The 24,649-nt window shown below is 33.5% G+C and overlaps 1 long non-coding RNA gene across 1 annotated transcript; it reads left to right on the top strand.

The window, feature by feature from the left end:
• The first annotated feature begins 16,404 nt into the window (after nt 1–16,404).
• LOC136848990 (uncharacterized) lies at nt 16,405–24,283 on the top strand. The gene is made up of 5 exons (XR_010856188.1): nt 16,405–16,466; nt 17,635–17,762; nt 19,657–19,884; nt 20,810–20,984; nt 21,557–24,283. It is a non-coding gene; the product is annotated as an uncharacterized lncRNA (long non-coding RNA).
• The last annotated feature ends 366 nt before the right edge of the window (nt 24,284–24,649 follow it).

Raw genomic sequence — 24,649 nt, 5'->3', positions numbered from 1 at the left:
TATATATATTATTTATATTTATATATATACACACACACACACACACACACACACACACATATATATATATATATATATATATATATATATATATATATATATATATATATATATATATATATATATATATTGCGTATAAGAAGTTCCAAAAATATTCAGCCGAACAAAGTAAACTCTTTGAGAATATTTAAGCATAACAATAGGTAGTTTTATTGTTTTATAAAATTGTAATTCATCAAAATAAATCTTCAGGAATGGAACTCTGACTTTCGAAAGTCTCTGTCAATTCCGACGGTCAGTCATGTCAGATCTTTTCGCATGACGAACGATTTCCATGATTTTGAAGATCTTTGACTCTTCAGGATAATTAAAGCCTTCATAAGCCCTGAACACCTTCATATTTTTGAACAAATTAAGAATCTTGAACGTTCTTCTGTGACTGAACAGGAAAAATTATCTAATTATTCAAGATCTATTAACTGTCATTTCCCTTACATAGCCAACGCTGTGGAAGATCTGATGTCATATAATAGGCATGACTAAAATAAGTCCAGACCAACTGCTTATAACTCAGATGTTTACTGAATTAAGTCACGAGTGTCTTCTAACCATAATTACAGAGTAGTTACTGTGTTTCAGCACTTAACTGCAATTATTATGCAGCTACCATACTAAAACTCTCTCAGGGGACTGTGCCCTATTTTTTATACATGACACTTTTGCAACTATTTTAAAAATATATTACCTACGATCTCAACTAAGATTGGCTTTTCAGGTTTTAGCTGCTTGTAAAATTATATGAATATGACAGACAAACACTGGGTATTGAGTGTTTGTTTTAAATAGAGAGAGAGAGAGAGAGAGTTATTCTTTAAATTTACCAGACGACCATCGCAGCAACTAGAAATGGGAGTTCTAAGAAGACCTGATTTCTCAGAAACCACGAATACCTTGACTTATTTTTGCAGCTGGACATTTTAGTCAGTCTTTAAAACAATGGCACTACGCTCACTGAGACGGTGCAAAACTTAACATGAATATTCTATGAAAAAAAGGTCTATGAAATAGCGCATACAATTCTGTGTATATTGAAAACATTCTTTTGAATATTTTGAAATGAAAAGGACTTGTTCAAAAATCTCGTTATATTCATATATATATATATATATATATATATATATATATATATATATATATATATATATATATATCACATTTGTCAATATTACCAATACTGAAACGCCAACACAAAGCCTTCTCGCATCGGCTGTTAATTTCGTTGAACCTCATGCACCGCAAGAGTTTTGCGCAAGTTCTCAGCCTCGTAACATCGGCATCATTATTTTAGCAAGCCCTCAACGTTTTTAGCTAGATTGGCGACATCACCCTATGTGGTCGAGGCATTACTACTACACGTGCACGCACATTCAATGAAACGGGTTTATTTGCTTCCTATTTCTTGCACCTTCGGATCACCCTTTAGATTTTCAACTTTTAAAACATGCACCACTGTTCATTCCCTTGTCCCTTCACTTGTATTACGCTCAAAGTGTTGCTTTTCTATTCAAATAAACGCGTTTTCTGTCAAAATATATTTCCACGAATATTTTTGTTTCAGTAATCAGTGTGAATCCCAAGAACAAAGCAGGAAACTTAAAAAGCAATAAAAATAAAAATAGCAACTGGAAAATGATAATGTTAACTATTTAATTACCTATAAAGCTTGAAAATGCTACAAGTTTGGCAAAAACAGAAACTGAAACTCAGGCTGTTTAAGTTAAAACCGATTTCTAACTTGGGTAACTGTTATTATTAATGGACACGTAACAAGGTGGAAAAACTGTTTTTTAATTCGCAATTGCAGACTGAGGAGTGAAAACATTTGATAATGGTAACATAAAAAAAAATATTTTTTTTATCAACCTTGTGATAAAAGTTTCACAAAATACATGAAATACTTATAATTAGCAAAAATGTTGTTCCATTTCAGCTAACTATTATGTGTAACATTGACAGAACTGAATTTTTCAAAACACTTTCGGGTAGCTACTTCATTTTTTATATTTTAGGCCAAGGAGTAAAAGTGTCAGGAAAAGCCATCTGTAGTATATTATCAATATGTGCTGAAGTGAATCACAAAACTCCATCCTTTGATATTTTCTCAACTGTACTTAAATTTTATGCATGCTGAAAACAATTATATCATTTGTAAACTGAATATTTTATGACCAATAAAAGATACAAAAAAACAACATTCATTGTTTTACATTGCCTCTGGCATCCACATGTAGCTGAAAAATAATGTTACGTCACTTCTTGTGGGCAGCCTGTGTATATGTATGTATGTATATATGCATACATATATATATATATAGATAGATAGATAGATAGACAAAATCCACGAAGGAAAGAAAAACAATGGAATGCTGCGAGACCTTTCAACTGTCGTCCTTTACTTAGCAGACTGAAGAAATATAAAAATAAGTTTTTGTTACAAAGAGTTCTTATAAATGACAGAGGGGGATTACAAATGAAAAAATATGTACCTGGAATCCAACACAACTGAATAATTAATAGAACTGCCAAAACAGGGTTAAATATTTAAGAGGATTTAGAAAGGATTAATGTCAACCGTTCAGAAGCAGGGACAGGACAATTAAAAGATTATACAAGGAGGTGACTGACCACCAAAAAGTGTTGTAAAAGTACAGCTCAATAATTCTCTTTAGTTGTAAACAATAACAGTTTTTGCAAGACGAACATTTTTACAAATAAAAAATTATATTAAACATACAAATACATAGAAAATATATGTAAGTTAACTAATTTGTAATTAAGTCAGCCACTTTATCTTTCAGGTCGTTCCTGAACATTTTTCTAATCGAGGGGTCCAAATAATACATGACAGGGCTAAGGTTAAAATTACAGCTGGAAGTAAGCTGGATGATAGCGGATTCCAAAAGATTTTTTGAAGAGAAATCATTCGATCTGGCAATCACTGAACTTTCAGTCCAATTTATGCTGTGAGAGTTTTCACTTAAATGAATGAATATAGCATTGCATCCATACTACCTGTAAACCCATATAACTATATCCAAGGTATTGCAGACCCTGTGTTCGATGTAGTAAGAGTACAGAAGTTAATTCCAAAATTTACAGAAGAAGCTCCAGATGAGTTTTTTGATCACTTTGAAAAAGTGGCTTCAGGTATGGGATGGCCAGAGGATAAAATGGTCAGTCTTGTTACAGAGTGTTCTCATTGGTAAAGGAGGAAGTGCCTATTTAGCCTTATCAGCTGACCAGCAGGAAAGTGAAGTTTCCCCTAGTGTTAGTAATGAAGAGATTTCCGAAGAAGAAGAGGAACCTGTTGTTATTAAAGAGACTCCGATTAGTCAAAGTGTTCCTGAAGACAGTAGTGAAACTACAGAAGCAGAGTTAACAGATATTGAGAGCTCAGCCCTTGAAGTTGGCCAGGTGACTAGAGAGAAGCTAGTGGAACTGCAGAAGTGGAATACAACGTTGGCTGATCTGTTCTTCAGAGTTGTTGATCAAGAAGAGATGCAACAAACTTCTACCTGTTATTATCTAAAGGAAGGATTGCTAATGAGGAAGCATCGACTTGCAGACATACCAGGAAATGCTGAATGGGGTGAGTATCATCAAATTTTGATTCCATATCCATTGAGGAAGCAAGTGGTAGCAGTAGCGCACAAGTCTGGACATATGGGAATCAGAAAGACTGTTGAGAAGGTTATGAAGTATTTTTTTTTCTTGGCCTGGACTTCCTTTTACTGTACCTCCCTTTCCACCCTTTCCACAATTGATTCATAGTGCAACTGCTTTGAGGTTTTCCCCCTGTTACACCTTTCAAACCCCTTACTGTCAATTTCCATTTCAGCGCTGCATGACCTCGAAGCCCCAGTGCTTGGCATTTGACCTAAGTTCTTTATTCCAATTCCAATTCAAACAATAAACCAGTGGTAACGGAAATAGACAATAGATTGAAAAAAATAAACAATATCAAAACGTTAGAAAAGGATGATATGCAATAAAGATAAGTGAAACTTCTACAGCCCTTAATCGCTTATTGATCGTCAGAGCATAGCCTATGTATTTACACGTTCAAGGTCCTATTCCGAATTATTATTCTCTCTCTCTCTCTCTCTCTCTCTCTCTCTCTCTCTCTCTCTCTCTCTCTCTGACTTTTCATTTGCTATCTCTCAAAGCATTCCTTGGCTGAATAGAATAGTTGATGTGAATTATTATTATTATTATTATTATTATTATTATTATTATTATTATTATTATTATTATTATTATTATTATTATTCAGAAAAAAATAATGGGCTCATAAAACAGCGTTTATTTCTAAAACCTATGTATAGATAGTATAAACCTAAATAAAATTGGCATAATAATATAAAAAAACTTAATTGCTCTTTGTAAGATTGTCAATTATTAGTTAGTGACAGTTCCTACGAATAAAAATTTGTAATAATATAGAATAATATACTGAATGATTGGGGGGTAAAACGGCAGAGTATTACCGCGCCCCAGTAGTTCGGTAACTACCAGTTTACGTGCAAAATTGATTAGTTTCCGGTCTCTTAGGGATGAACGTCAAAATATAAACAAAAAATAGCGAATATCATTAATATAAGCAAAGAACATAAAGAAGAGACGGTAGATATTCCGGTCGGAGACTGGCTGGGTAGAACTGTATTGTAGCTCCGCCGCGGCGACTGCCTTCTAACTTAACTTTTTCTACAGATTTTTGGTTGCTAATTAAGAATTTACCTTTAATTTTTGGCGCTCGAGTGTAATTAACCTGTAATTAACCCCTGAAGTCCACCCAACAAGGGGTTTCCCACAAGCGATCTTCACAAGACAGAGCACGGGTACGTCTGTTTCGAACGGTTCATATCGCGTCCGGTAAGTGCAATAACTTGTTAACGTATGGGTAACTCCCCCTCCCCCACCCCGGGCCAGTACTAAACACGGCGACGGGACATTCCATTTGGTCGACAACAAACAGATGCACCGCCAGTATCAGAACCCCTAAAAGTGTAGGAAAAAACAGTTGAAAAGGTAAAAACAGGCGCGGATCTAATATATAGAATTACCACTGGCTGGAATCAGGCCTAAGTATCAGTCTGCAGTTTTACCTGATCGTAATATTAAAGTTAAATGAAACTTATTCAGTTAGCAATAAAAGTTTGCTCTCTTGCTTAAGTCATCCTAAAAGGCTCAAACAAAGAAAACGATAAAAAGAACATTGGAAAAACTGTGAAACAAGTCATTTTAAGCGTAAACTCAAGTAAAACATAATGCTATTGCAGTGCTTGCCTTGTAATTACTGTATAGTGTTTTAGATACTAGGACTATACAAAGTACTGTAGTTAAACTGGAGAAATTTGTGAAACTAAATTGTGAAATTATTGAGAATCTGTGACACTAAACTGTGAACTGGCTGAGATCGTGTGCCACTAAATTGTGAATCGGCTAAGATCTTGTGCCACTAAACTGTGAATTGGCTGATATCTTGTGCCACTAAATCTTGAATTGGCTTAGATTTCGTGCCACTAAATCGTGAATTGGTTGAGATCTTGTGCCACTAAGTTGTGAATTGGCTGAGATCTTGTGCCACTAAATCGTGAACGGGCTGAGATCTTGTCCCACTAAATTGTGAATTGGCTGAGATCTTGTCCCACTAAATTGTGAATCGGCTGAGACCTTGTGCCACTAAATTTTAAATTGGCTGAGATCTCGTGCCATGAATACAAGAACTCTAAAGGGGTATTCAGGCCTATAGCCTAACTAACCTGAGATTCAGGTGACAAGGCGATAGGATATAAAAAGTACATATTAAATGGTGGCATTCCGAGGCACCGATGTAAGGGTGATATACTGCGAGTTATAGAGGCGTATAACCAGAGAATCACGGAGTAAGGAATTAATGGTTGTTAAGGATAATAATATAATGATTGAGAATTGCAATATATATTGATTTACAGAGGGGTGAAACCCACTCCTATCAGGTCAGGGGCCAAAGCCCCAGGTAAGGTCAGGTTAAGGGGAGATTTTTTTATCATCAGTAGTTGAAATGACCTATACCCTGTGACTAATATTGACTTAGAGAATACAACAATCAACTTTCAAATAGGTTATTATTATTATTATTATTATTATTATTATTATTATTATTATTATTATTATTATTATTATTATTATTATTATAAAACGGATGTTGCCATAATCAGTTAGCAGGATATTTAGTTATTAGTTCAATGACTGTTTGTTCAGGCTGGAGAATGCAACCTTAGGTCAATATTAAAAAAAAAAAAAAAAATATATATATATATATATATATATATATATATATATATATATATATATATATATAGATGTATATAAATTATATACATATACATATATGTATTGTGTCTGTCTACAGAAATTTGACGTTTCGTCTCCCTATACAACGACGACATTATAGAGGCCTTGAAGTGAGTTCCATAGTTCACGAAGGCGTCACAAAATAGTTTCCCCTTCCAGATTCTCCGTCTAAGAGGCCTCTGAATTTATTGGACAGTGACCTTTCAGTATAAGGCTTCATTTGGACATTTGACAAATGCTGTTATTCGTGCTGTTACGTCTAAGCTTGTCCATTGATGGTGTCAAGGGTTTCTCACATATATAAAGATCGCGTCTCTCTCTCTCTCTCTCTCTCTCTCTCTCTCTCTCTCTCTTTGAACGTTGGTGTCGTACCTATTGGTTAGTTGACTTGTCTGGGTCATAACTGAAACTGGAAAGAGAGAGAGAGAGAGAGAGAGAGAGAGAGAGAGAGAGAGAGAGAGAGAGAGACTATTGGTGAAGAAGACAATTGTATCTGCCTGCACAACAATCATAAGAAAAATGGATGCTTCTCGATAAAGTAATCTCTCCCTTTATTTTACTTGCTTCCCCATCTCTCTCTCTCTCTCTCTCTCTCTCTCTCTCTCTCTCTCTCTCTCTCTCTCTCTCTCTCTCTAAGTAATCGTAATCCGCATTTGCTATAAAAGTACAACAGCAATTACGTCAATCTCTCGCCATTATTCCTCACGCGCCGCCGATTTCACTTGGCCTTTGGTCTAAATTTTATTTTATATACATATACAGTATATTCCATTCCATTCTACGTGTTACGTTTATCAGATTTCATTACTGTACCCGAATCTCTACTGAGTTAGCGAATTAATATTGAACATAAATGATATTGAACGTAAAGGATGAAAATCAACAAAAACATAAAGGAAACAAGAGAATCGAATTACTGTGCACATAAATACAGCTCATGGAAATGCGCGGAATCTAGTCTTCCTTTCAGTCAGTAGGCCTACATGAAAAATTCATTGTCAAATTGCAACGAATCCTTTGATCCTGGATCACAAAATATATGTATATGTGTAATACAAAAATGGCCTAACTATTTCCGAGAGAAAAGTGAACATAAAATTGAATGCGTAAAACGTTATAAAACCCTTAAATACATCAAAATTCGTCGAGGAAGACTAACACACGGCAGAAATTTGTCTGCTAGACGGTGAATGATGTCTACGCAATTTTTTCCGTAGTTGCTTTTTTCATTCACAAAGGAGAAAAACCTTATTAATACAAGTTATAAAACTGACAATAATAATTTATTTTGTATAAACCAAATGATATACATTTCCTGCATCAATAAGGTTCCAAAGTATATTCGTAGTTGGAATTGAAAAATATAATGAAAACATATTGTACTTTAAACGATTAATTTAAGTACAAACATCATAAATAATATTATAAAATTTATCATATTAGAAGTCTTCAAAAAGAAATCTATGAGATATTCTCCATATGTAATGTATTTTGTCCCTGTCCTAAAAGCTGCTAAATTGAAATGTAAATAGTCTGTGTCAGGCTGCTTGAAGTTGCTCCTCTTGAGACGGTCACTGTATCGCCATACTCAGAGAGGTGGACGCTGTCCGTTGGCCTGCCCCGTGTGTGATAAGGTAATGTATTATGGCTTTATTGTTTCATCATATATGTATGTATATATACGCCTTGCATCATATTACCTTCATTTTACCGGAGGCCTTTAAATGTGAAATATGTTGGTATGTGGTATTTACACACACACACACACACACTCCCTCTCTCTCTCAAACTAATCTCCTCCCCTTCTTTCCCTCTCCCACGCCACCTCATTGCTCCCTCCAAGGTTCGTCAGACCCGGCAGAATGGACCAGTATTTTTTTTTTTTTTTGTCATTTATGATAATACGTTTAATTTACTATTAGAATGATTTCTGTACATTTTGTAGCATATTTTGTATTGAGAGAGAGAGAGAGAGAGAGCATCATTTGGCCGTCTTCCTTACGTTGAAGCTTCTTTTGAAATGACCGCTTGTATGTTCGTTATTCCAAGTATACATACATTCATACACACATACGGACATACACGTGTACATACACACGATCGTAATTCTCAGTCACAAACATTTCCCGTCGTAATTTGAATCCTTCAAAGTTTTCGTCAAATCAGTCGACGTCTTCGAGAGAGAGAGAGAGAGAGAGAGAGAGAGAGAGAGAGAGAGAGAGAGAGACTGCAATATATTAATTTATTTTTATGATGACTGAAAATATAGGCTCAGAATTTAAATGAACTCTATAAAGTTCGGCTCCCGTGACTTTTTTTCGTTCTGAAACGCCTCTCTCTCTCTGAAAGGTCGAAGGTATGGATTAACAGTCTGCATAAAGGAATATTAGCAGTTATTTTCTTACGTTTATAAACAAAGCCATTTCCAAAGAATGTGGTGCGTAGGTGCCGAACGATGGTGGGTCTGTTGTTTGTCCCATATTCTCAGGTCAACTTCCGAGGGATTAGCTGACACCCCCCCACCCCCTCCCCCCGTCTCTACTGTGGTCTGTATTCGAGCATTTCACCGTTAGCTACGGAGAAGTAATTCTCGTGCTGGGGATTGGTTGTAAGTCTAGACCTATATTTACTTCATCGAGAAACATTTTAGTATTATTATTATTATTATTATTATTATTATTATTATTATTATTATTATTATTATTATTATTATTATTCATTTGATGAATAACAAGTGGTAATTATTACTGATTACTGATTATCGTACCTTTTGTAGACGCTCAGTCATACTCTTGTTTCCACATGTTTTCAAGCATGAAGAATGAACGACATACTTAAGTGGGCCACTTCAGGCTTTGAACACGGAACTTTGAAACGTGCAAATTAGATATTTATATTGGTAACGCACTATGAAATGTAAAAACAAGATAACCAACGTAAAATGTAAATGAATTTTTTGTTATGATATAAACCACGTAAAAATCGTAAAAAATAATAATGAGAAAGATTCTGTCCATTCGTTTTATCTGTATTTTCAAAGAATAATTGCCTTTATTTTTCTCTCTATAAGATCGACAGTTGCCAATTTCAGTTTGAATTCGTTGGCCTTTATAACTGTCCCCGGTCTCTCTCTCTCTCTCTCTCTCTCTCTTCGTCCGTATTAACTTGTGTATGTGTCTGTGTATGTGTGCGTGATCATACTCCCAGTCATGTATATTTCCCACGTAAAAACTTGAATCCTCCACTTCCCTCCCCCCTCCCCTCCCCTCCCACATCCCCCTTCCCATACCTTCCCCTCCCACTGCCCCCTTCCCTCCCCCTCCCAACTCCCCCTCTCCCTCCTCATCCCCTACCCTCACCCTCCCCTCCCCCTTCTGGAGACACGATCAAGTGTTAATTTAGCTGTGTCCTCTGCCCTCCCCTTCCTCTTCCATCCTCCACTCCTCCTCCCACTTACCCTTCCCTTCACCTTCCTACTCTCCCTCTCTCCTCCCTCCCTTCCCTTCCCCTCCCGTAAACGGACATCAATTTCATTGACTACAATCATAAATCGGTTACAATTTCTGTCAAAACTAAAAAGGATAAAATAAAGCTAAAAACGAGAAAAGAGAGAGAGAGAGAGAGAGAGAGAGAGAGAGAGAGAGAGAGAGAGAGAGAGAGAACAACTTAATAATAAAAATAAAAAAAATTTAGACTTGCTTTTATTAAAATGCACTAAATAGTAAAAAAATTATTTTTTGAGAGACACCAGGATTTTCTTAAAAATAATCATGTCTACAAAAAAAAGCGTGGCCACAATTTATTTTTTATTTTTATTAATCTCTCTCTCTCTCTCTCTCTCTCTCTCTCTCTCTCTCGCTTTAGTAAGTTTAATTAGCTTTATAATATGGCTTTGCTATTCCTATTTCGTTTTAGGAATGCAATGGAATAAAGAGTTTAGGCCACAGGCCAAGCACAGAGACCTATGAGGTCATTCAGCGCTGGAAAGGGAAATTGAGAGTAGGTAGTTTTGCAAGGTGAAACAGGGGGGAAACCTCAAAAGCATTTGTACTTTGAAATAATTTTTGGAGGGGATAGCAAGATGGAAGAAAGATAATATGAGTGGAGGTATAGTAAAAGGAATGAAAGGGGTCGCAGCTAGGGGACGAAGGGACTCTACAAAGAACCTTGTAATGCCTACAGTACACCCCGTGAGGTGCACTGACGTTTTAGACCCAGGCATAAACATGCTTTTGCTATCATTTCTACAAAAAAGCTTTATATGGGAATCTTTAGGCTCCATTCTATTTCTCTGACTTATATATATTTATCCTTTCCTTTCCGGGAGTCTCTGTTACCTATAAAGATTACGAGCCTAAAACAAATGCGCAAAAGTAAATGACACAGAAACGTAAAATTAGAATATAATCGAATTATTTCCAATAGAACCTTCAGTTTATTTGAAATCATATTTAAAATTCATAACCAATGTCATATTTATCGTTTATTTAAAATTCATATTCTTCTGAAAATGAATGACTTTGTAACTATGAAGATAGAATATAATCGAATTATTTTCAGTGAAAACTTTCATATACTGAATATAATGTTTAATATTCGTATATAATGTCATATTTATCATTCATTTTAAAACATATCGTTCGTAAAAAGTTTTAGGCTCGGCGTTTTTAAGAAATTCATGGGGTCTGCGCCGCTATGGACATCTATTGGTGAATTAGGTAACTAAATAAAAAAATTCAAACATATTAGTGGTAACTGGCAATTTTAGTGTTTACGTAAACATTCAAACATCAATTTTACGCTAATTAACAACGAATTTCAACGATTTAATATAAGACATACATTAATAAAACTTTCTTGCTTTCTTTGGCCCTGAAGATTATTGTTGGATCTCGCTAATATTGCCAAAATAAACTAATTTTAAAAACATTGCTAAGCAACTCCTAAACTTTTGGCTTCGTAAACTATATAACTATTGTCTAAGCTTAAGTATTGTGATCTATAAATATGTATCTTTAAAAATTTAATGATATATAAGAAGAATAACAAAGTAATATATTGAATCTTATAAAAAATCATCATTAATGAAGTATTTTGATAAAAAACAGGAAATCTAGAAGGTGTTTTCCTATGGCTGTCTGGTAAAATAAACAGCAAGACGAACTTTGAAACTTGACACAGATTTTAAATTAAAACATAACATATTTTGCTGTCAATCAATAAACAGGCAATGAACAGACATTTATTGAATTAAATCAATCATTCATAAGTATTAAGCAAAGATGAATCTAATTTTGACCTAGGATTATATTATTTTTAGGCATATTTTGTTAATTCGTCTTGTAAAATATTATCCTGACATCATTTGGAGGGAAACTGAACTAAAAGGAAATGAAATAACATTGAATTCATTAGATATAAAATATATTCAGTTTAGGTTGAATCGATATTAAATGTGTATCAAATCATATCCTAATGCACATAAATGAGTCAGGACCAAATTATTTCAAAGATTTATGTGGAATAATGGTATACATCGCAACTGGCAATGTCTAGTAATAATGTAGAATATTTTCTATGATTTAAAGAATGCTGTGTCAAATTAAAGTCTGTTCAGTTAATGATTGAATTACTACATAAATCATAACTCGTTTGCTATAAAGGCTATTTAGTTAAAATTATAGGAATTAGCTAGATAATTATATATAAAATAACTAATAGCAACTTATACAACTCACATAACTCGAACGCTTCTGATAGTTGCCAACCTAAAGATAAAAATTTTCAATCTAACCCACATTAAATCTAAAACATGCCAAAGTTTCTACATTAAAGTTCAAAAAGTTATATATTATACTCTTCAAGAATTTCATCTGATCGTCGTATTTATGTTTTAGGCTTCTACCCCTTCTCAAAATTCGTCTACTCTGTCTCATCTGCAGTGCATTTTCAAAAAAGGACTATTGTCCTGTACATTAAAAAATCAAGAATAGACTTCACGTTTTTATTACTGAAAGATATTTTTATAAAATATAGTATTTAATACTAGTTTGCAGCAAATACTGTCGTTTTTATTGAAAAATAAACAAATTCTAAGGCTTTCTGCTCTAAGAGTTTTGGTAACTCGAACAAAGCAGACGAAATTACTGGAGATAACACGAAAATTTTTAGTTAATTTAATGAAATGTAATGTGTTTTTATTATATATTTATATAAATCTACAAAAAATTATAATATATATATACATATATGTATATATATATTATATATATATATATGTATATTTATACATACATACATACATACATATACACATTATTATATAATTATATATATATATATATATATATATATATATATATATATATATATATATATATATATATATATATATATATATATATATATTCTTCTGGATGTCTTCCTCTTGCAATTCTTGCTAGAATAATCTAGAAGACCGGCTGTGCAGAGAAGGAACTCAGTCTACCCAAGTAAGCTATGTCCCTTGATGAAGACTTAACAGAAGATATATATATATATATATATATATATATATATTCGTTAACATGCTTTTTCCCCATTTTCTACATGGGGTAAGCACGATATATTATATATATAGTATATATATATATATATATATATATATATACATATATATATATATATATATATATATATATATATATATATATATATATATATATATATATATTGGGACATTAAATTAAATCTTAAGTTAAATTAAAGCTCTTTTGTAAATTCATATGATAAATATATATTAAAAACACATTAAATTTCTTTAAATTAACTCAAAATTTTCGTGTTAATTTCTCCAGTAAATTCATCTGCTTTGTTCGAGTTACCAAAACACTCAGAGCAAGAAGACTTAGCAATTGTTTTATTTTTCTATAAAATCGACAGTATTTGCTGCAAACTAGTATTAAATATTATGTTTTATATAAATATCTTTCAATAATAATAAGGTGAAGTATATTATTGATTTTTTAATGTATAAGACAATAGTGCTTTTTGAGAATACCCATGACGAGACAGGGCAGACGAATTTGAGAAGGGGTAGAAGTGTAAAGTAAAAATACGACGATGCGATGAAATTCTTAAAATGATAAATTATAACTTTTTAAAATTTTAGTATAGAAACTTTGGTATGATTTAGATTTAATGTGGGTAAGACTGAAAGGTTTTAGCTTTGAATTATTATATATCAAAAACATTCAAGTTATATGATCTGTATAAGTTGCTATTGGTTATTTTATATATAATTATCCAGCTAATTCCTATAACTTTAATTAAGTAACCTTTACAGCTAATGAGTTATTATTATGTAATAATTCACATCAATAATTAAACAGAGTTTAATTTGACACAGCATTCTCTAAATCATAGATAATATTCTACATAATTACAAGATATTGCCAGTTACAAGTAATAGCATTATTTCACATAATTGTTTTAAATAATGCGGTCCTGACTCATTTATGTGCCTTAAGATATGATTTCATACAAATTTAATATCGATTCAATCTAAACTGAATACATTTTATATCTGACGAATTCAATGTTATTTCATTTACTTTTAGTTCAGTTTCCCTTCAAATGATGTCTTGATAATATTTTACAAGACGACTTTATAAAATATGCCTAAAAATATATATAATTTGAGGTTAAAATTAGCTCTATCATCGATTAATACTCATGACTACTTTAATTCAATAAATGCCTGTGTATCGTCTGTTTAATGTGTGATAGAATAATACGTTGTGTTTTACTTTAAAATCTGCGTCAAGCTTCAAAGCTCATCTGACTGTTTGTTTATCCAGACATTCATAAGAAAATACCCTTTAGATTTCCAGGTTTTGATCAAAATACGTCAATAATGATGATTTTTTTATATAAATCAATATACTATTTTACTATTCTTTTTATATATCAGTACACGAATAAATATAGATATTTATATATCAAAATATTTAATCTTAGACAATAGTTATATGCTGGACGAAGCCTTAAGTAAGAGTTGCTTAGCAATGTTTTAAAAATTATTTTATTTTGGTAATTTTAGCGAGAATAAACAAAAATATTCAGGGCCAAAGGAAACAAGAATGTTTTCGGGATCTATTCCTCATATCACATTGTTTAAAAATCTCCTATCTTTCGTAAATTTTCGTGTTCATCTCCAGCAAATTCGTCCGTTTTGTTCGACAATAAAACACTTAGAGTAGAAAGCCTTAGATTTTATTTTATTTTTCAATAAAAACGACAGCATTTGGTGCAAACTAGTGTTAAATATCATATTTTATGTAAGCTTCTTTCGACAATAAAAACGTGAAGCATATTATTGATTTTTTAATGTACAAGACAATAGTCCTTTTTTGAGAATGCCCACCAGACGAGACACAGGGCAGACGAATTTTGAGAAGGGGTAGAAGCATAAAACAAAAATACGACGATGAGATGAAATTTAAAATTATAAGTCATAACTTTTTTGAATTTTAACATAGAAACTTTGGTAAGCTTTAGATTTATTGTGGGTTAGACTGAATGGTTTAAGCTTTAAGTTGTCACATATCAAAGGCATTCGAGTTACATGAGCTGCATTAGTTGCTATTAGTTTTTTTATATATAATTATCTAGCTAATTCCTATAATTTTAATTAAGTAGCCTGTATAGCAATGAGTTATGATTTATATAATGATTCTAATTATTAATTGAACGGAATTGAATTTGTTGCAGCACTCTTTAAATCATAGACAATATTCTCCATAATTACAAGACATTGACATTTATGATGTATACCATTATTTCACATAAATGTTTTACATAATGTGGCCCCGACTCATTTATTTGCATTAAGATATGATTTCATGCACATTTAATATCGATTCAGTCTAAACTGAATACATTTTATTATATCTGACGAATTCATTTAAGTTTAGTTCCCTTTCCCTGCAAATGATATCATGATAATATTTTACAAGACGACTTAAGAAAATTTGCCCAAAAACTATCTAATTTGAGAATAAAGTTAGCTTTATCATTGCTTAATACTTATGAATACTTTACTTAATTCAGTAAATTCCCGTGCATTGTCTGTTTATTGAGTTATAGAATACTATGTCGTGTTTTACTTCAAAATCTGCGTCACGTTTCAAAGTTCATCTGACTCTTTGTTTTACCAGACATTCATATGAAAACACCTTTTAGAGATCTCAGCTTTGATCAAAATACGCCATTAATGATGATTTTTTAATACAAATCAATATATCTTTGTAGTACTCTTCTTATATATCATTATATAAATAAATATAGATATTTATATATCAAATTATTCAAGCTTAGACAATAGTTATATGCTAAACGAAGCCTTAAGTTTGACAGTTGCTTAGCAATGTTTTTAAAATGATTAATTTTGGCGATTTTAGCGAGATTAAACAACCACCTTTAGGGCCAAAGTAAACAAGAAAGGTCTATTAATCTGTCTTATATTAAGTCGTTGAAATTCGTTGTTAATTAACGTAAAATCGAAGGATAGATGTTTACGTAAACAAAAAAGTTGCCAGTTACCTAATAAGTTCGATTTTTATTTTTTTTTATTATTTTAGTTACTTAATTCCCCAATAGATGTCCATAGGGGCGCAGACCCCGTAAAATTCCTAAAAACGACGAGCCTAAAACTATTACGAAAGATATTTTTTAAAATGTATGATAAATATGACCTTAAATCTGAACATTAAATATTATATCAGTTAAATGAAAGTTTGTATTGAAAATAATTCGATTATATTCAATCTTTATGTTACGATTTCATCCATTTTTGGAAGCACATGAATTTTAAACATACGATGAATATGACATTAGATGTGAATTTTGAATATGATAATTAATACAGTGAATGTTTTATTTGAAATAATTCGATTATATTCCATAAATTATTTTACGATGTAATTTATTTTTTATGTGTTTATTTTAGGCTCGTTATCGCTCGTTACTAAATGTAAACAAACCGTCATCAGACGTAACCCTTAGCTGAAAATAATGCTTCTTTATTTAAGGTAAATATCACCCTATTTTAACCTTTATTCATTTACAGCGTATTGTTTTCGCATCTATAACGAAGCTTCGTTACACGTATACCGTTATATCAGTCGTACTTGACGAATTTACGAATAAAAACACGAATTTTTTGAAGCATTTTTTCGAATTTTGCCCGACATGGCTGACGTTCTCCCATGATGGCCATCGTATTTCGGCCGTTATTTTCATTCCCTTTTATTTATACCGATCGTAAGTGTCGCCCATTACATTAATAAATTATTGACATTTAATTCAAAGTGTCACGGAAACGTAACATATGTAAAAAGTGTCGTGGACACACGTAAAGTGTCATGTAGACTTATCACCTTGGGTATTTCCTTACGAGGCCTTCAAGTCATAACTCCACTTAAAGTGTCAAGTTGCCTTCATAGCACACCATAAGGTACCCTAAACTGAGGCCTGTAGCATAAGGTACTCCAGGCTTAGGCTGGGTCCTGTATTCTAGGGTACCCTAGGTGGGGGCCTGTACCCCAAGGTACCCTAGGTTGGGTTCTGTACCTTAGGGTACCGAAGGCTGGGTCCTGTATCCAAGGGTATCATAGGCTGGGGCCTGTATCCAAGGGTACCATTTGCTGGGGTCTGTACCATAGGGTATCCTAGACTAGGGTCTGTACCATAGGGTACCCTAGACTAGGGTCTGTACCATAGGGTACCCTAGATTGGGGTCTGTACCAGAGGCTTGCTGGTTGGGTAGCTAGGCCATTGTCATTGTAGGCTACTGTATATGCCGCCTTGGTTTTATTCACCACATTGAGACTATTGTATAAGTCTCAGCGTTTTAGTATAGGGTAGGTTTGAATTCATGACCCCATTACTGGTAATTGCTATTATTAGTTATATTTCTGCCCATTATTTATAATATGGAATGCAAAGGCCCAGAGGACAGGTAACTCAGTGCCCTAAGCTTTCATAGGCTGAAAAGAAAAAGGCAGTAAGAGTGATGGAGGTCTTTGCCGCAAAGGAATGGTGGAAATTTATAGTGCACTGATGAAGAGAATGGGGTTTAAGGTTTAGGTATAACAAGTTGGTTAATGTTTTTATTGTTAATGAGTTTAGTTTGAATGTAGTGGCATAAAATACTCAACCACTGTCACGAGGTAATTAACAATTGAATTTCTGTTACAGATCTGTAATTGTTTACCTTGGCATACACTGCAGTCAACCAATGCTATGGCTGACTGCAGTTCAGAACAAAGGCAAAGTGTTAGACCATCTGTCAACCCACAGAAGATTTTCACTTGTATGGGTAAATGGTGAGTGGCTCTTATCTGCCCATGAGGGTGTTTCAGAATTATCTTGAGTATCCAAATCATATTCTAATAATGCTATGATGCTTCCTCTTTGCATGACTTCAGTACTTTCCTGCACCCCTTACTTCATGCCCTTTTTACAAGGAATACCCTGTATGGGAGTAGTGGCATCAGTAATGCATGAGGTGCACTGCTGGCATTACTTAAGGTTCTTTGCAACGTCCCTTCGGCCCCTAGCTGCAGCCCCTTCATTCCTTTTACTGTACTCCATTCATTTTCTCTCTTTTCCATCTTTCTTGCCACCCTCTCCTAACAATTGATTCATAGTGCAACTGCAAAGTTTTCCTGCTGTTAACCTTTTTACTGTCGGTTTCAGTGCTGAATGACTTAATAGGTTCCAGTGCTTGGCCTTTGGCCTAATTCTATATTATATTCTTTACAAGGAATATGCTGCTGTTTTTTCAGAACTCAGATTGTTGGCTTTGATTATTCATGATGTGGGAATGCTTTCTCAACCAGATCTGTTTTTCTCCAGTCAGTGAAATCCAGGAGTGAATGACAGAACTAAATAAGCGAATTTTAGTAAAAAATAGCGGCTGTTCAGTAAGAGCCCTAATAGCTGGATAACATACAGCACTCCTAGTATTGGGGGCCACCTTTGTAACATAAAGTCTTTTCTGCTGGAAGCCTACCATTATCCGATTGAAATTACAACTCTTATTGTTTGACCCCCATAGGGGGTTAGTGCTGTCAGTGCACCATAGGCCTTACTTAAGGTTCTTTGCAGCATCCCTTCAGCCCCAAGCTGCAATCCCTTTCATTCCTATTACTATACCTCTGTTCATAATCTCTCTCTTTCTTACTTCCCACCCTTTCCTAACAACTGACCCAACCAAATTGGTAGAGGATAGAGCTTACCCCTGTGTCTTTAATAAGAGCATTGATTTCATATTGCAGTTGACTGGTTTGTGGTAAGGATTCTCCGAGCTTTCACAAGTGAGGTTGAAATATTTTGCTTTTCAATATCTTGTATGATTAAGATTGAGTGACCCAGAATGATGTTCTCACGATTTACAGGTGTAATTACTATGGAGAAAGAATACGTGGTTCAGGACTTGTTACTCTCATGTACAGTTTATACAAATTTGATATTTTGTACAGAACTTTTTGTAGTCGGCTGACATTCAGGTAATAAGCTTCTACAAAGTGCACTAACCTTGTCATGTGTAATAGTATATTGCATAGAATGCATTGCATAAGATCAGGAGGTACTTAAAAGAAGTATGTCTGGATCAGCTGATGAAGGGAAAGTTTAGGATGTATCATTTTGCATTCAAGATACATTGACAGAACCACAAGAAAAGAGTTGTGTAGCCATTCTGGTATGAAGTTATAGTCAAGAGCCAGGTCCAGGTACTTGTGGAAACCACTATCTGACTTCTGAGAACCCAGCAGTAAAAATCCATAAGACATACATTTAATATAGATAGTGCAGCTAGCCTTTGTAAACAGGGCTATTGAATTTGATAGGATGAACTACAAGCTCAATAAGTAATGAATTTGATGTGATCAGTTGCAATCTTAAAAGAATGACTTCAGGTACGTAAGGCTATTTTGCAGTTATTTTGTACAATTTTAAGAAGCCTCTTAAGTGCAGTGATTACCTTTGAAATATAATTTTAATGGACAGTAATAATAGTGTGTTGAAAAGATGTTCAGTGGATAATGATGGTATAATCTGGAAGTTTATAAACCTTTCTTACAGCTTGGTGTATTCAGAAGATTTTGTTCAATAGTTTTAGATATAAATTCTGAAGTGCAGATGGATTTCAGAACATTTTAGAGAGCATTGCCTCAAATGATGTCATCAGGATCTGATTAAAGATTTTCCTTTCAGGGTGAGCACCTAGTAGAGTATTCTTGCTACTAAATGGCGAGGAGCTATTTACTTCTGATACCTGAGTGGGCCAAGATGAGGAGCTGTTTACTTCTGATACTTGAGTGGGCCAAGATGAGGAGCTATTTACTTCTGATACTTGAGTGGGCCAAGATGAGAAGCTATTTACTTCTGACACTTGAGTGGGCCAAGATGACCTATTATCACCTGGATCCACATCCTTTATTGGTAAGGCCTAAATAAAAAGAGAACTGTCCTTACTGAGTTTGGCGTAAACGTCAGACCAGTTAAAGACTGCGTTTGCTTAACTGGATAATGTTAAATCTGGTACAGTTAGGAACACCTTTGTTTGCCATGAACTCTAGTAAAAAACTATATGAAAATCCATGAATGTGGGAGATATGCATGGAAAGTTAATCTATGTCATGTCTTAAAAACATTCTTGATGTCTGTTAAATGTCCAATAAGTATATTAGTTTGGTCATAATAGTTATCGAGGAGTACCCATTGTGCAGTCCAGCTGATGACACATGTATTCAGTAAATTTAGTAGCAAGCTTTGAAACATTCTCAATTAGGCCTAGGTGTTTATGAAGTTGAATCCCCACAGGGGGTTATTGCTCAAATTCTCTTTCTTCCATCTTACTTTCCACCCTCTCCTAACAGTTGTTTCAACATTTTTTCAGTGCTGAATGACTTCATAGGTCCCAGTGCTTGGCCTCTGGCCTGAATTTTATGTTTCAGTCCCAGTTTATGAAGTTGAAGTGTTTTTAATTTGGCACTTGAAAGACCTGTGAGATTGAATTTTGGTCTCTAGCTAGAGAGGAGAGATAGCTAACCACTGAGATAGACACTTTTAATAATGATTATTCAGTTGCACTAAGAGGCTACTGTCAGTTTTTTGTGAAATTTGCAATGTAGAATAATTTTTTTCATTACTTTTAACACTTCCTGTTAGATTGAAATGAATTTCAGTAAGTTATCCTTGATAAACCATGAATAATTCCTACACTTCGCAACCCCGTTTATTCCCTCTTAGTAAAACACTTGTGTATAGGATGTTTGAAGCTTGATTGCAGATAATCATGTCCTTATTTTAAGTCACAAGCAAAACAACCTCAATTTTCCATGTCTTAATGAGCTAGTTCTTCCAGGTGAATCTGCAGTTTGCAAGGGGCTTTGTAGCAACGATTGCAATCGCTTTACAAACACTTGAAGAAAATAGCAACGGTACAGTTATGTAAACAGGAGCAGTACATTTTCATAAACCCCACTGGACAAACATTGCAAGAAAATAATCATGAGATGTTGTGTAGTGCTTTAACAAAGGTACATTCTTAATTAACATATGTAAGGTGTCTGGGGAAGTGTATCATTTTGGTGGGACAAAGAGAATTGTTCAGATGGAGCCCAAGCTATGGATTTAGAGGTATTGGTTTTGCAGTTAAAATAATGATGCATCATTGAATGGAAATTGTGAATTAAAGAAGAGGTATTGGAGTGTATTGACTGTCAGTGCCTCAGATCTTAGAGTACTTTCAGGATATAAGACAAGTCAGGAGAGAGAGATGGGGACAATGTTAGTGCTAAAAACTTTTACCAGACTGCATTAGAATGTTGAAATGTTCTTACAGATGTTATAGCCAAGCCCAAATACAGTAATGATGATGATATTTAATTATGATACAGAACTATTTACTGTCAAGCTTACAATTGAAATTACAGAAGAAGCCTTCACTTTTTCTTAATGAAATTTGCATTGCAATACAATGTTCAGTTACTTGTTTTAAGAACTTGTATCCCATCTGTGCCCCTCTTATCTTTTATCTTACGACGCTGTAACCCTGAAGATTTCAGTGTCACAAGTCGTGATGTCATTAACTTCTTCCTCATCTTTTCAGGAAAGCAATTGCAATCTACAAGAATAAACTGGACAAGTTTGAACACACAAATTGTACCTTGGAATTCCACATCTCCACTGCAGAAGAAGAACACAGGAAAAACTACAATTGTAACACCCATGAGCATTTTTCAATTAGGAATTGTATAAGTCTGTATTCAGGACATATGATTTATTTAAACCTGCTGCTGGTTCAGTATTTCAGGACATATAATTTCCACATTCATTTCTTCTCAATTTAATTTTAGCCAACCAGCAGCTCAGTATTATTCAGGTACATGAAACTCACATGGCTTAATATTACCTATTAACCATTTATGTAGACTAATAATTATAATTTTAATTTCAGTTAACACAACTCAGTATGTTTTAGAGTGCATAGTTTATTTTAATATCAGCTTTCAGTTCTGTGTATTTTAAAATAAGTACAGTATTTTATTTGCACTTGAATTTCTTTGTCAGCTAGAAAGCATTGTTCCATGATATATATTCTTAACTTCATTTTCTGATTAGTTTAACAATAGCTATGTGGCACCACAGTTTACTAAAGGATACATAGTCTTATTTACATAAGGTTCATGAGTTTGATATGTCAAGTACTATAGTGTATTTCTAGATAGTTTTGTAATTTCTTATCAGTTTAAATTGGCTGTCAGTTAGCTCAATATTTATTTTTGGGATTCATACATCATTAATGTTAATTTCTTATCAGTTTGTATATCAGCTGAAAGCAATTCGGTGCATTTCAAGATGCATAATTTTATTTTTACCTGAGTCTAATATGAGTTTGAAGTTGGTTACAGATAGCTCAATGCTTCAGGACACATCTTTTTTTTGTACACAAGAGTTATAACGGTTAAGTATTGGAAACCAAAGAGCTCAGTTAGTTTCAGGATGCATAGTTTTCTCTTGAATTTCTTAGCTGTGTCAGTATCAGCTTTCAAGTAGCTCAGTACATTTTAGAGTACATAGTTCTTTCTCTGCATCAAGCTCCACTTCTGGTGTGGGGTCGATGTTTCTTACAGCTTTCCTCCACCTGACTCGGTCAAACACATTTTCTTCTGACAGTTGTCTCTCAGGTCCTCTCTAACTGCATCCATCCACCTTCACTTCTTCGATCTTCCTCTTGCTCTCCCACCAGGCACCTCCATCTGCATCACTCCTCTCCCTACATATGTCTCATCCCTTCTCACCACATGGCCTTCTTTGATAGTTCTATCACTTTAGTAGTTCCTCTTACTTTCAATTTTGATCCTGTCCATTTTTGTTACTCCACACACCCACCTGAGGACAGTTATCCACCTGTAATTCTCCTTAGTTTAATATCAGGTACATAACATTAGGAATAAATTTATCAGCGTAAGATAAGATATTAGGTAGCTGTAGAAGCATAGACTATTTTGTGTCAGTAAGCTTAGTATGTCTAAGGATAATTGTTCGTAAATAAGTAAGTTTGATATTACTGGTCAGATAATTGACTGCTTTCTAGAAATTCTTGTAGCACTTAAATTTCATTTGCAGTATCCAGTAGGTCACTGTTCAATACATACTTGCCTGGGTCTGAAGTTCATGTGATGATACTATTATTATTATTATTATTATTATTATTATTATTATTATTATTATTATTATTATTATTATCATTCAGTAGATGAACCTATTCTTATGGAACAAGCCCACCACAGGGCCATTGACTTGAAATTCAGGCTTCCAAAGAATATTAAGGTGTTCATTAGGAAGAAGTAAGAAGAAGTAAAGGGAAATACAGAAAGAAGAGATCCCAGTTATTAAAAAAAATTAAATAGATAAATAGATAAAAATTTATTCAAATGCAAGAAGAATAATATTAGGGTAGTAATGCAGTAATAGTAGGTGCATTGTCGGTAGCAACTAGGTCATTAGTTAGAACTAGTTGATTTTATGAAATATCTTCATGGAAGCCGGTGTAGTTAAGAACAGTTTTGTGGAACCGAACCTGTGATGCATTGCCTTTGGAGGACAGTTAATATTTTCAGCTAAAGTACAAATGATTCCTGGTATTTTTACTCAGTAAGCCGTCATATAGATATTGTTAAACTAGCTTCCACCATAGTATAAATTGAGCTAAAAGCTCTAAATACTTTGTAACCTTAATCCACAGATTTGTTTCAAAGGTTGAATGTCAGAGTTTTTGAGAGTTAAACTTGATAGCTTTTTTTTCTTAAGCTCTTGCATTATTGTAGTATTATGTAAGCATTGGTACTTTTTAACTTTCAAGACTTAGGTTATGCACAGGCTCTGCTTAATACAGGAGGAATGTCACAGCCTGAATGGTATGTTTATATATTATTTTCATGTGATTAAATTATACTCTGTGATTTTGAACAAAGCTTGCCATGATTATAATAATGCATCCTGCTTAACATTAAAGAGAACTTGTCATTATTTTCATGTGATTAAATTATACTCTGTGATTTTGTACATTAAATAAATTATTTAAATTTTCAACATAAATTAATTCAAAGTTTACTGCAAGTACTGAAGAGTTATGTTATCAGGGGCATTATTATAATCACGGCATCTCTGCATATTTCAAGACACGTGAAGGGTCCAAACTGAAATTTTGTTACTGTTAAGGGAATTTGGTAATGTAGGCACAAGATTCAATAAGTAAATTGAAATTCAAAATTCATTTTCAAGGAGAGTTTGGTACTCAAATTAAATTTGTTACTTTTAGGGTCATGTGGTTTTATGCAAAACATATTTTAGGTAAATGGATCTGTAAGTAAATTCTCATTCAGATTTTAATTTAAGGAAAGTTAAGTATCATTAACAATGGCTTCTTATGTACATGAATATGTAAACTCAAACAATAAGTAAATTGAAATTCAAAATTCATTTTCAAGGGGATTTTGGCACTCGAATTGAATTTGATGCTTTAGGGTAAATTTTTTTTTTTTTGCAAAACATATTCTAGTGGGGCTCAATCTGTAAGCGCAGCTCAGATTTAGAATTTTGATGTAAAGGAAGTTAGGCATTCTTAATAATTAATGGCTTTTTATATATATGAATAAGAAACTCAAAGGTTTCTTTAATTGCCGTTTGACAAAGATAT

Source organism: Macrobrachium rosenbergii, chromosome 20 (assembly GCF_040412425.1).
Source record: "Macrobrachium rosenbergii isolate ZJJX-2024 chromosome 20, ASM4041242v1, whole genome shotgun sequence".
Taxonomy (NCBI): domain Eukaryota; kingdom Metazoa; phylum Arthropoda; class Malacostraca; order Decapoda; family Palaemonidae; genus Macrobrachium; species Macrobrachium rosenbergii.
The sequence above is the reverse complement of the archived record's forward strand: the minus strand, read 5'-3'. Positions and strand labels throughout refer to the sequence as shown.